At 34.1% G+C, this 15,117-nt stretch overlaps 1 long non-coding RNA gene across 1 annotated transcript; it reads right to left on the bottom strand.

Moving 5' to 3' along the window:
• Nucleotides 1-8,340: 8,340 nt before the first annotated feature.
• LOC132042306 (uncharacterized) lies at nucleotides 8,341-11,769 on the bottom strand. Its single transcript, XR_009411424.1, has 3 exons — nucleotides 11,277-11,769; nucleotides 10,251-10,292; nucleotides 8,341-9,625 (listed from the first exon to the last, which is right to left on the bottom strand). It is a non-coding gene; the product is annotated as an uncharacterized LOC132042306 (long non-coding RNA).
• Between the last annotated feature and the right edge of the window lie 3,348 nt (nucleotides 11,770-15,117).

Raw genomic sequence — 15,117 nt, 5'->3', positions numbered from 1 at the left:
TTTTCCTCCTTAATTAATCATTTTTTTCACTTCTTTTCCGTTCGAGAAATAAGACGTCTTCTCAATTCTTTAGTTCTTTTAGCCCTTGGCAACAAATAGGGATAATGATCAGTGACTTGTTCAAACTTTGCCTGATTTCTCATTCCTTTTCTTTAATGCGAACTATTTCTTTTAATAACGAGCAATATGTAAATATTAAGAATGCGAAAAGAGTTTGGCATTTTACATCAAGTACGTACTGAAGATGAATAGTTTGCTTCTTCATCTCAAATACAAACAACCCACAACAAGAAAGAATATAAACATAAACAAAACACTCTTGAGAGTGCATATTTCATAACATACAACACCCACGTTCAGAGAGAGCCAACCCACAACTCATGAATTCAATCCTACTATTCAATAATTGAAGGAAAAGTTGGTTCTCTTTTTCTATATTTCTTTTGGTTTCTCCTCCGATTTCCGATATCCATTTTGGAGCTTGAGTAACCCCACTTCATGTTAGAAAAATCCACTTTAAGAGGCAAAAACTCTCTACTAAAGGCTCCCCTAAAAGCTCTAGTTTAGGATGGAGGAGCACATATTAATGTTTTAGAAGGAAAATGTGAAGCCTTTCTCGAAAGGAAAAAAAACTTCGGTTTTCTAGTTATTTTTTACTTAGTAATGAATAGTCACTCTTGTACCCCACTTCACCCCTGAAAATAATATCTAAATAGATAAATTACAAGAAAATCAAAAATGAAAGAAGGACAACTGATTTGCTTATAAGTTCGGCTAATGTACTTTTACAATACGTCTAACCACCACAAGACATCATAACGATTTCAGACATGCATAATCTGTCATCTGTGGGACATATTTAGCACAAAACTGGTCCTTTTATCTTTCTAATAAGTGCGTAAAACTGCCGTCTAAGTTCTAACCATCAATAAGTGTGTAAAATTGTTGTTCTAACTATCAATTTTGTTACCGTAAAGTTAATAGAGTTACAATGAGGGTAACAGGTGTAACAGAAATCATAACGAAAGGAAATTTACTTCAACAGAATAAAGGAACACATGACTTGAAAATTTTGCCTTTAACTAACTTCGGAACGAAGGAGGAAAAAAGCAAGCAATAAAAAAAAGAAGAATATAGAAAATCTACCTATTTGAGACCCCACAATAACAATCGCGCTAAGGGCCCACTTCAATATGTGCATCAAAGTTCTAAACCAGAATACTTTTAAATCCCCACTTTGCCACTCATTAGGAGATGTGTTTGTGCAGTACTATGTGTCTTTTTCTGAAATCGTGTAGTGTTGTAGATAAGCATATAGTGTCTTTTCATTTTGGGTTTACGTTGTTTGTAATTTGTAGCATAGTGTCTTTAACTTTTGTAGTGTTGCTTTTTTTTTTTTTTCTGAATAAAATTATTTAAAGTTTTAAAAGGTTATTTTCATAATTTAACTTTCAAATTAGGGAGTTCATACTTTTAATATAATATAGATAGTTCACACCCTTATAAATCTCATACTAAGATTTGTGTAGGATGATCCTTTTACAAGAGGGTTAATTAAATTATTTAATATACAAATCATGTATCTCGATCTGATTGAGTCACATATATTATACATGTTTAGTATAATATTTTATTTTATATTATTATTAATTAGCACTAATGGTGGATCATGTTCGGGTATAATTATATCACGAATAAACTTCTTGGCATGTATTGTTCACTTTGCGTCTACACCCGCATATATTTGTCTTTTCGGCTACACCACATTGAGTATCTTAAGTGCGCATACCATGTGGACTTTATTAGTTATGCCTTATTAAGCTTTTCATTTTTATCTGTCATTTCGATGTGGGATTTACTTAAGTTGTCATGTGCACCTCATCTTCAGAAGCTTGCCAGCTTAGAAGCATGTCAGTCCTGCTTGATCCGCCCACATCAACGCGCCCTCCCTCAGGGGGTTCACATAACTCCCCCCCTCCCCTTTAATTAGGGACTCAGTCTCCCACTATCGTACTGAAGGAGTATTGATTCTGATACCAAATTTGCCACGACTCAAATCTGGTACCTAGGCTGCGACATAGCACTTGACGAGCTGCTACTCATAAAGAGAACTCTCTAAGCTATAACATGCAATTTAAAGAACGAAAATAGTCATAATGGTTTCAGTATTAAAGATAAGTGCGAAATACATCAAAGATACCAAATTTCCCATACAACTCCAATGAATACATGTCATGGAGCTACTAGTATATGCGATGAAAAACACGAGACTCAACTCGAAAAATGATAAAAATACTAAGTCTGTTATAGAAAATGTAGCCTCCATGGTCTAATGGTGGCTCACCTCTACTAGAGCAACTGATAGAAGCTGGAGTCACTGATCGGCTACCGGTCACCACCTGCTCTTCCTGCGTACACACACACACACACACAACAAGAGTCTAAAGACCAACAAGATCATCGACTCGCTTTCTCACACAACAAGAGTCTAAAGACCAACAAGATCATCGACTCGCTTTCTCACACAACAAGAGTCTAAAGACCAACAAGATCATCGACTCTCTTTCTCTGCTTACCCTGGGACAAGTCTTTAGAAATCGTTAGTAATACATAAACACAGAACACGACAATACATGTATAATAATGACATATAAGTAAAACAACTGAAGTGAAACTACAGATACAAGTAACAAGCGTAAACACAACATGATAATTGTAATAAGCTGTTTTGGGGCATAGGTGCATGTTTGACCCATCCAAGGCGGTGCATCAACCTCATGTCTTACCCATCTTCGAAGCGTAGGTGCCTAATTTACCTGCCTATAGCGGTGCAGAGATCATCTCGTCTAACCCGGTATCCAACTATTATGGAGCATAAGTGCTTTTCTGACCTATCTCAGACAAAGGCATCAACCTCATGTCTTACCCATCTTCGGAGCGCAGATGCCTGTCTTATCTGTCTCTAGCAGTGCAACAACCATCCCATCTTACCCGATATCTTCACTAGAATCAAACTAACTAGCCTTTTACCTGACTTTATCATTGTGCTCAATTATGTGATAATGAATGCTAAATAACTAATCACCAATCACACCAGGCTCCACTCAATAAGAAGTATCAAACAATGTAAAATAACATAATGCAATTCTTGTGTCTAACTAGATACTTCAAATTTACCTAACTAGCTCATGCTTGCCCAGTCACACCAATTACATGGTTTAAATTCAAACAAACGTCATATATAAGCAAAAAGTTGAAATATCACTTGCCTAGAAAGCGACAATCTTTACTTTACTTGAAATGGTCAAACTATTCAAAATAATATCCAATGACCTCCGTCTATTCAAATTCATGCTCAAAACGATCAAAATTCTTAAAATAACTATTATCAAATTTTTGAGATTTCGATCAAAGGCAAACTTTGACTGCCCGGATCAACTTCTGGTCAATCACTCTGATGGATAATCCTTATTAGAGGAGTCTGAATATATACTCAAAATCGAATCTTGAAGGGAAAAAACGCATAAAGGTTTAACTCATCAATACCAAATAAAATTACCATCTGATCAACGAGCTTGAAATTTAATAAATTTTTATATTCCCACGAAGCCCATGACTCCAGAATTTTAAACTCATAATCAAAATTTGGTTTTGATTAGAGATTAATGGTCAATTGAATATTTTTTTCAAATTTAGCCAAGGCAAAAAACTCACTGGAATCCCATGATTCTAGTGTTCGATTCATGATCCAGCATGTTATAAGGTAAAAGAAGGTGTGAAAATAATGATGCAGACCTAACCATGCGGTCAAATTACCATTTGAACCATATATATAAAATAATAGGTAGGGTACTTCATCTTTTTTTTTAAATGTTATTTATGCGGAATGCGTTCCAAACTCATCCGAGTCACCTTGAAATCTAACTACATTTTGCAGACAAGTCCCAAATATCTATCATTAGCTGCCAGAAGCTTCAGAATATGATTCATCTTCTAAAACTAAAAACGATCGGGTCATCATAGAAATAACAACATAGTCACCCTTCATTAAAACAATTGTAACTTGTTGTACATATATAAGAATGATGAACAGTTCGAAGATTCGATTTTGAGCATATATTTAGACTCCTCTAGAGAAGACTATTTATTGGAGTGTGTTTTAGATGGATTCAGGCGAATTAAACGAAAGTTTACCCGCAAGATGAAAGTTTGACTTTGATCGGAATCTCAAAAATGCGAAAATGACTATTATGAGGTTTTTGAACATTTTGACTTTGATTTTGGATAGGTTGAGCGCCTCTGGGCTCTCATTTGATCAATATTTCATTCAGGAGGTATTTGAGGACTGGATACTATGTAGAAAATGCCTAACCATGTTATGCTTGCATTTCACTGCTTGTGTGCTATGTGGCTCTACCTGACCTATGTGTTTAGATGAGTGTACATCAGGCAAAGAGGTGAGCACCATGACCTATGTGATGCGTACAAGACTTGCTCCGAGTTTCAACGCTGATTTAGCGACATAACTGGAGTATGACTTAGAGTTCAACACTCATTTTGTGGATATGGAATTTGAGAGAGAGAGAGAGAGAGAGAGAGAGAGAGAGTTATAGGGTGCAGGGTGCACCATAATTTCGATTAGGGAATAAAGTCTAGTTTGTACCGGCACCATCATAATCGACCTTAGGGAGGCACGGGGTGGGTGCTAGATGGTATATGTTATTCATAACTTGGTGTTACGTATTTAGTGTTATGGTATCTTCTGCACTTATTTTTTTGTGTTTATTGTTTGTGGTTGTATTTTCTAACTCTTGTCTCATAGGTATAACTTGAAGTGGTTAAACCTATTAGGTTATATATCTTTTATATATAGCTCATTTCCCCTGCTTTCATGTTTTCTTTCAAACACTATTGTTGATCCTCCACCGGATGCCGTAGATGCTTAGTATCTTCTTGCATTTCCATCGCATTATCTGAGGAGGTGAGCTGCCACTAGTTCGTGGGTGCACCCGACTATCTTTATTCAGTTTGTATCTGATATCTAGTGGATAATATTGTATTAGCCGGCATTTGATTTACAAACTTATGTATTTTGTATTAGATGTTCCATGATTGTGGTTTGGTTATGTTGAATACATAGAGCCATTGGGGCGTATGGTGAATGTTGAGCTTATTTCTATTTAAGGATATCTGTTAGACTTATATTTTTATGTTATTGTTGTTGTTGGTTATGCTTGCTGGTAAGGTTCACCTTGCGTTTTGGGTTGTTTGGATTCGTGGGATGCCGGTTAGCATTGTGGCAGAGGATAATTTGGGTCAGAAGAATAGTGGCACTATGCAGCATCTTACTCTCAATTTTAATAATATAAAACTTACATAAACAACTACCTTTTAACAACTTCTAACAATTTGTAGCTACTTTTTTTTTATTTTTTTATTTTATATATTTAAAACCGTAGCTAGTTTGTGTTGAATTCGGTTGTATTTCGCTTTTTGAAATACACGGAAATACAAAATCCGGCAGAGTTTGCATTTTTGAAATATAAGAAAATATAAAATCCGACAGCGTAAAAATAGGCTGTATTTATGGAACAGATTCTCTTCTTTCATTTTAAATGGTAAGTCAAATTAAATCGATCATGTATCACGCATAACGGCTGAAGTTCCATAACAGCTTACGTCTCTCTCTAAATTACTCCATTCCAAAATTTTTGAATTCAAAAAACTCAGCACGATAATTTTCCAAAAATACAGTCTCCCAGAATACATCGTTTTGCTGGATTCGATTGTATTTCAATTTTTTAAAATACACGAAAACACAAATGTCTCAGTGCCTATATTTCATCGTTTATAAATGTCACATCGGCTGTATTTCATCATTTTGAAATACATCCAAATACAAAAATAAACACAGACCTTAGCTATCTTTTATGTTGTTTCGGCTGTATTTACGTAGTTTTAAATACAACGAAATACATGATTCATCAAAACACAGTGGAGAAAATCCTTTAAACACAAGAATGAGTTGTATATTTCATTGTATTTATATATTGATAATCTTTTTATTTTCGTTGTATTTAACTGTATTTCAATGTATTTAGATACATTGTTCAGTTGTATATAGATCATTCAAACAACACATACAGTCAAATACATCTAATTTTCTCAAAAATACAACCAGCCAAATATATTAAACTTATATTTACACTCAAAAAAGGACGAAATACACTCAAATACATTCAAATTCTAAGATACAAGAAGATAAAAGAAGGAGAAGAAACCATGGATTCCAGTCAAATCTTCGGTGAAATACAAAAAAATACACTAAAAAAAATGACGAATACACATTTTCTCCTTTGAAATACAAGCGAATACAAAAAAATACACTATATCCAAAAAAAATACAACCACCACAATAACTGGAAAAAACCTCCTCGTAACCTCAGCAAATTTCTCGTAACCAAAAATCTGGGCGGCCCCGGATCGTTCGACGGCAGAACTCCCTCATAAGCTCATTATTTGACTGATCAACAGGCAAAGCAGGACCAACGCACCTAAAATCCCTACCACTAAACCACATTTGCAATTTTCCGAGTGCCGTCGACACACCTCTCTACATTTTCCCGGGTTACTGAAGTAATTGAATCCAATTTGAAGGACAAAGCAGAAGCTTCCATGGATGAATATGACTCATTTTTACTTCAAACCACAAAGTACAGTGAGATCAGAGAGAGAGAGAGAAAGAGAGGGGTGAGATCTCACAGATCTAGGGTGAGGATTGGTAACGGAGAGAGAGAAAGAGAGGGGTGAGAAAGATAAAGAGAGGGGTGAGATCTCACAGATCTGGGGTGAGGAGATGAGTAGCTATGGACCGTGTATTTAGGGATAGAGTAGCTAATGGACCGTGTATTTAGGAGATGAGGAAACACAATAACTGAAATATAGTTGGGTAGCTATGAAATGTAATTTTAGAATAATATAGCTGCGAAAATTAAATATTAAATATGGTAGTTATTATTCATTATTAAGTCTTAGCGGTAGCTATGGAAAGTAAATTTTCCTTTAATAATCTTGCTATATTCTGGATATCAAGGTCCAAATGAAATTACAATTGGTAAAGGTTCTCGATTCCAATAAAGGCAAATAAGTTCGTTTGTAATATTCTTATGTTAATGATAAGTAGTACTGTTAGCCTGTTTGGCCCAGCTTATTTTTCCCCAAAAGTGCTTACTTTTGAGAAAAATACACTTTGAAACATTAATTGTTGTTCAAAAGTGCTTTTTAAATTAATTGGCCAAATACAATGTTTTTTGCTATAAGTACTTTTTTGAAAACAACTTTTGAGAAAAACACTTTTAATAAGCTGATCTCAGAAGCTTGATCAAACAAGCTATATATGTTTAAAGAATTATAATAAAACAATCAAAATAAGAAAAATATATGTAATATCTAAAATCACAAGGAGGTTATTGTGACGAAGTCAAACTTGATGGGAGTTCTCTGAAAATATTTCTATAATAATAATAGTGATTGAAAAAAGAACTCCAAGGAGAGATTGTAACTAATGATCAAAAGAAAGCACAAGTCCTCCATTAGTCATAGACTCTCTTAGCATCTCATACCACGTGTTCGAAAGAAAACCCACTACTAGAAAAAAGGGCTTGTGCAGCAATAAAATATGACATTAGCGGCAATAAAAATTGCCGCTATATCCTTTACCAGCCATTGGTCCTTAGCCGGCAATGTGGGGTCGGTAAAGCCTTTAGCGGCCATTCTCATAAAAGCTGGTAAAAGTATGATTTATTGCCACTATAAACTATCAGTTTTAGCGACAATTGTTTGCAGCAATTGTTTTGGTTGCTAAATCGAATCTATAACGGCTAACTATGCTCTTTTAGCGTCCATTTTTATAGTAGATAAATTCAATTAAATTGCCGCCAAAATCAGTAGTTTTACCAGCAATTTTTTTGTGGCAATTAGAAGACGTCTTAGTTTGCCCTTTTAGCGTCCATTTTTTGTAGATGGTATATCCAGTTAAAGTAGCGCGAATAGTCAAAAGTTAATGGCAATTGTTCAGCCGTAATTAATAATGGCTACTACATTCATCCATAACCTGATCCAAACAACATTATTACTGTTAATTCATAAAAACATAATATATCTCATTAAATCTTAACAAACAAAAGGAAGTACTAATCCAAAATATTAATGCCACAACAACTTAGAAATTTTATTGTTTGAACTAAATAGCTAATGTCATTATATAACTAATCATAACGAATAATTGTCTTCAAATAAATTCCGCAACTCTTCATCATACTGAAATCTTCCACCCGCAAATTATCAAAGATCAGATTGTATGACCTGAAATAATAAAATAAATGTGTCAAAAGATGAAATATAATGTGCAAAAACATCGCAAGTCTCACATCTAAACATATTGTGAAAAAACAGCTCAATAATTGGAAGAACATTGAATAAAAAAAGAGATTCTAAAATGGATCTACCAAAGATCTACATAACTAAAGAACTGGTGTCCTGTGTTCGAAACCAACTGGTGAACGAGAAAGGAAGAGATTTGTTGGCGAAAGCTACAGATGCAGGGACTGCTCGTATAAATGATATGGCATTAGCTGTGATCAATATTATTGTTGAAACATAAGTGCTACAACTACAGGTGGTGTTGGTGATCCTGGACAAGACAATGAGGTGGAGAATCAATCCAGTGGTATAAAGAAGCTAGCTACAGTCGATTCTGGACAGCTAATTGGTAATGTAGTTCCATGTGATACACCTAGTAACAAAGACATCACACATAACAAATGCCTGAATACAGATTATAGTACAAAGCAGTAATGTTGATATGAAACCAAGGACGACATATATTCTATTTTAGATTCATCAAACCACGACTCAAAAAGTGAATATGGCACTGCAGAAGGTCAATGAAAAAGAGATAAAACCTGTGAAGCGTGAATGAAAGCCTTAAGCCATGACAGCAGAACCAGGTGGAACTTATATATCCAAAACGCATCTAAATTCTTGTGCTTCAACACATGAAATGGATAATATTGAGCAACATGGTTAACATCAGAAACTACGATCAATTTTGCTCTTTTGGAATTGCTGTGTCCACCAAGACAGTACTCCAATATATACAATGTACAAGAGAAATGAGTGTAAGTACCTTGCACCTATTAAGTACCTTTCAGAAAAGCACATTAAACTACCAGGTCGTCAGAAATTTTCCGTCTATTTGGTGATTTACCTATTAAGTACCTTTCAGAATAGCACATTAATCTAATTACTGGTAACTCTTCAACTACTTTACACTATAACATTGCTGCTAGTATCTAAATATAGTGTATCATCATGATATTAACAAGAGAAAGGAAATAAGATTTCAATAGTCAAAGCCTTAAAGATAGGCAATAGGCTAAATATGAATCACTCATTGTTCTGATGAATTAGGTGCTAATAAAGTAACATTAAAGTCTGGAAATAGAAGCATTTGAACAGATTAAGAGAGACAGAGCTTACAAATCTATCTGTTCTTGGAGCACAGGTGTTTGAAAAGTCATAATCCTTCACATTCACCTCAAATTGAAACTCTCATGTGATACACCTGAGACATCTTAATTAGCTAGAGCTGGCAAAAAAAGATACTTAATTAGAACCAACTGCCTCATTGACTCTTTATCCTTGAGATCATATATGGGGTCCGCGTAACTAGTGAAAGAAAAGTACCTTCTCAGTTCAATCACTTTTCTAAGAGTTGTGCGCAGGATAAATGATGCAAGCAGTATCAAATAACTCATTTGGAAAATTCTATCTCAAATCTAGTGAAGGTAGTCAATGGAAGGTTTCATTTATTAGTACAAAGTTGGGGTTCACATTTAGGTTTCTCCATGGCAATTCTTCGATTAATATAATAGATTTCTAAAGGAATCATACGTTAAATACTACCAAAAACCAAAAGAATTAATGTTGGAAGCATATAGTACATTACCCGTTTTCCCTTTTTCTTTCCTTTCCCACTTAAAATATTCAAGAGTATTTTCAACAGCAGATTACTTAGAGCTCATTTTTTCTCTAAAAAGAATATAGGCTAAATATCAAAGGTGGGTCATATTTCGAAGAGTGTCTTATATGTGATGAAGATAAAAACTAAAAAGCAACTATTCAACATAAACATAGCATACATTTAGAGATGTAACGATGAAGAACAATACTGCAAATAGATATAGTACCTTTTCAATGAACTTGATGCAATGTTTTACTCCATCTTTGAACTGTGTTACACAACCAAGAAAAACAAAATTATAGAGAGGCTAAAAATTGGTGTTTGTAATTTTAAACACTCTAATCTGACATACAAAGATACTAAAGTTTAATTATGTCGTTTTAAATAACAACACAGACAAAATGATATATCGTACTATATACTACAAATTACAATTTCAGTTACAACATCAGGTTTTGATGCTCCAATAGCCCTTGAACATTATTCCATTTTCAAAATTGTTGTTCTTCCCTATGGACTGAATATCTTGTAAAAAAAATATAATAAATAATTGTATCTAATTTCTAACCTACCTGGAGGAAAAATAACCTCAAACCTGTCCACACACAATGTGTAGTTGTGACATTTTATCAAATACCTAATAGGCTAGCTTCTTAAGTTTTTGCTCCAGGAGCAAAACCCACAAGTAATGCAGTAGAAACAAATGAACCAACAGAAAACATGACCACAAAAAATATAGAAAAAAAAATCAATCAGAATTAAACAAAGTAACGGGTATTATACCAACGCCAAACTAAATGTCTAAAATAACATATCTCCCTCAAAAATTTAAAAAAGAAAAAATGAAGACTTTGCCTACTCTAAGGCATGAAGAGATGGATGCTAGTTGAAGCATGGATTCACAACAGGGAGCATGAGCAAATCATAATATCCATTAAGCCATAAAAAGAATAAAAAATATGTACATAAGAGATAACTGACTTTGCACAGAAATTTTTCTGGTAAATCGACATTCTGTCAGTAGATAATGAGAAAAATTTAACCTACAAACCAAAAAGTGAAAGCACATAATTCTCAGAAAAGGACAAAAGAAATCTTCCATGTTACTCAGAAAAGGAATTATGTGAGAATTATGTGCTTTATCAAAACTTCCATATGAATTTATCAAAACAAAATGCTTTATCTTTCCCAAAATGCTTAGAAAAATATTGAAACTAAATTCTAGAGAAGGCAAAGGAAAAAATTAACAAACCTCAAGGCTAAACTCAGTCTGATTTCTCTTGTTGATAGGTCTTCGCATGGATTTTTTTTTTATGGGGTACTAAAAAAAAAGGAGAAGTGAAATTCAGAGATTGAGAGAGGAGTTGGGGAGTTTTGATGGAGGTGAGTGTAATTTGAGAAGAGAGGGAAATGATAAAACATAGGTTTTGCTTTTGGAGGGAAGATAAAAAATTAAAATTTGACCTTTTTTGTGGCGATTTCTCTCCAGTTGCCGGTAAAGCTGTACATTTTCCCGTCTAATGAGCTTTTGTTGGTAAAACTTTAGCTTAAAAACTATATTAATGGCAATTGATTTATTGCCACTAAATAATTGCCACCAAAGATCTTTTTTGTAGTAGTGACCCTCTCTCATTTGCATGCTACTTTAGTGTTTATCTTCCTACAGCCCAGCTAGTTGAGGTATATATCCAACCCTTTGATTAGTTTTCTCCATTGATTCTCCTCTTAATTCTTAATTTAAATAAAGAATGGATTTGGTGAAGTCAGTGCTGAATTTTGTGGTGCCACCAGCAAGTTTGGTGATGTTGGCTTGTGCATGGCCAGCTTTGTCATTCATCAACACATGTGAATGGCTTTACAACACTTTCTTTGGTGAAGATATGGAGGATAAAGTTGTTATTATCACCGGAGCTTCTTCTGGAATTGGAGAGGTAATTAATAGTAGTAGACTTCTGATTAATTCTCCATGTGGGAGAACATGTTTATTAAATTCCTATCTCTTCCTAGCAAAATGTTAGAGTTGATTTACTGTTTTTCTATTTGGTAATTATAAATACTGATTAAACGAAAATAAAAATGATTATTATTTATTGTTATTTTCCATCTTTTTTTTTTTTTACCTAGCTGGTCCATCCTTTTAAGGTTTTCGCACCCTCTTTAAACTTTTATATTTTTAGGTAGAAATGGACTCCTCTGGTCACTTGCAAGAAAATGGCTTTTCCAAATCTCTTGTGTGTTATCTTTAGATATCTTATGTGTAAATTTTTGTGTATAAAAATGAGAATCTCTGGTAAAAAGAACATAAAATTTAATTTTTTTTGTAAAGGGTTACTACAATAATTGATTAAAATATTATCAGATATCTTGTAAAAATATTGAATTTGCCTAACGACTAATAATTTGAGGCAATAAGATCTCATGGTCTGTTCCAATTTGAATATAATAAAATGATTTTTTTAGATCTCTTATGTGTAAAAAATGAAGATATCTCGTAAGAGGATCATAAAACTAAAAAAAATATGTAAAGGGTCAAAAAACCATTTCTCATAATATTTGGGATAGGGGACATAGAATATTCTTTTTTCTATTTGTTTAATTTTCTTTAACTAGTGAAACTCATCTTGGTTTCTTCAAGAACATAAACAACTGTTACCTCTCTACTAGAAACTCTTGAGTCAGATGTAATTAATTTAGCTTTGACTTCTTTTGTATAGACAAATCTCATTTTGTTGGTTATGGAGACACTCTAAACCACCTTATCTATAAACAATTTTTTTTAATCAAAACCACCTAAACTGGTGGGAATTTATTGCATCAAAATATTTACAGAAGAAATTCAAATATTTACAGAAGAAGTGCAAAGAAAAGAATCTATCTAAAAAGATGAAAACTAGCTATGATCACCACAATAATACTACATGAACCTTCACCATACTAAAAAACCAAGGACCTTGATTTGTATCCATCTTTCACACCCTCAAGTCTCACAGGTGGAATGGATCAAATCTCTTGAATTTAACTTCAGGTAAACTTGGATGAAGTAGAGTTCAGTTCCAAAGATATTACTGCATGTTCTTAGCTAGCATAAAGTCTGAACTTAGTCTCAGAAGTTGCTGATGAGTCTCCAGCTTTTTACTTGCTGCACCTGAACTCAAGCTTGTTACTTGCTGTATCTGATTCCAACTTGATGAAATTACCAACCAGAAATATCAGTGTTTTGTGGTAGAATGAACCAAGGTTGATACCACACACCACAAAACAAAGTTATTTCTAGTTGCATCCCCTTCCCTACCTTATTGTTGTTCTGTACTGCTGCTATCAAACTGTTTTGTTGCTGAACTCTGAAGTTTGGTATTTGGATTTTATCCATATTGATCAATCTTCTTCCATGAGATGGAATATCTTGAAACTGATTGTATTGAATTGTGCTTGCAAAATAAAAAACCAGGTTAGTAAAATAGTCTGCCACATAGTTTCCTTCTCTGAACATATGCACCACTGAAACATCCTTGTCCTTCATCTATTTTTGTATACTCCTCACTGGCAAAGCAATGTTCGTACCTCCCAAATACCATCCAAGACCTTTTGCATTGTAAGGGAATCTGTTTCCACTATAACAGGCAATAGATCATGTAATACACAGTACTTGATTACCTCATCAATGGCCACAGCTTCTGCAACTAGATTAGTAGTCTCATTTAGTATCCTTGCCTGTAACACCTCGTAGCTTAAGGCGAAGGTTTGAATCATAAGATGATAACATAATGAAACCAATATGAGGGTTATAGGAGGTGTTTTGAAAACTAATCAAGTCATAAGAAATGTCTTTGGGCAAAGCAAAGTTGGAAGCCACTCTACGGGGCATGTTTGCAAGTGAGTTTATAGAAGGTCTTACTTCCAATAACCATAACCCCTTTGTTTATTAGGAATTTGGGAAAACTTCCTGAATGAAAGTTGTAGCCCTTTGAAATACCTTTCCAACGGTATATTATGGGGGTCAAACGGACATCTGTGCAAAGAGTTATGGCCATTTTACTGAAGAGACGCAGTGCAGTCCGTTCACCGATCATGTTATACGAACTGGTTATACGGCCCATATAATTTTATACGGACCGTATAACTCGTCCGTACTTCAGGACGCTCCAAACCGACGTTCTGTTCCACCATGATAAAATATGGTCATATTATACGGACCGTATAACTTTATACGGACCGTATAATATGTCCATATAACCTCCGCCTCATTTTTGTATAAATCCAAGTTTTGAGTTCTTCTATTTCATTATTCACAATTCCAAGCCCTAGCAACAATCCAAAACATCAAGGTAAGTCAATCCAAATCCTTCCAACTCAATTCTAACATATATATATCTAATAATCTAAGCCGAAATCATTGTTCATAAACTAGGGTTTTCAAGAAACCCATCTCAAGGTTCAAGAATCAAGATTTAGGAAATCTTCTCCAAAATTCAAGTCTTTAATTCAAGATTTTGGAGCATTACAGGTATGTAGAGTTACTATCTACGTGTGGCAACATCATTGTTCTTCCCCACGCCTCCTAATCCATAAAGTATGAAACTTTACAAAACTAGGGTTTCTATTCTATACTATGCTCATGATAACCCTAGGTCCATGTCTATGACTATATTATGTTTGAATTGTTATTATTCTATCATTGTGTTCTTGATACTCATTATGATTATTGAGAATTTGTCCGTAATCCATGAAAACCCATATTTTGTATTCCATGGGTTCTTGCATGCATGTTTTTGACTAAAAATGATTATTTCATGAATATCCTACATGTCTACAAGTTTTCATGCAACTATAGTATATAATTACTTTCATGCTATGATACAAGATACATAAATGCTAATATACAAGTTATTTCATGAAACCACGTTTACAAGTTATTTCATGATATCCATGTACAAGCAAGTTATATTCATGAAAACCATGGGCAGCAAGTGCCACTTATTTTACATGTTCATATTTTTGGGAGTTGCATTAATTACCGAGAAGGCTTTAAACAGCTTGAAACTACGTAGCCACCGTAGGATGAGGATTGCTCCACCCATGCTTAGGACAATCTC

Source organism: Lycium ferocissimum, unplaced genomic scaffold, assembly GCF_029784015.1.
Source record: "Lycium ferocissimum isolate CSIRO_LF1 unplaced genomic scaffold, AGI_CSIRO_Lferr_CH_V1 ctg1458, whole genome shotgun sequence".
Taxonomy (NCBI): Eukaryota; Viridiplantae; Streptophyta; class Magnoliopsida; order Solanales; family Solanaceae; genus Lycium; species Lycium ferocissimum.
Note: the sequence above shows the minus strand (reverse complement) of the source record. Positions and strands in the feature narration are given on the sequence as shown.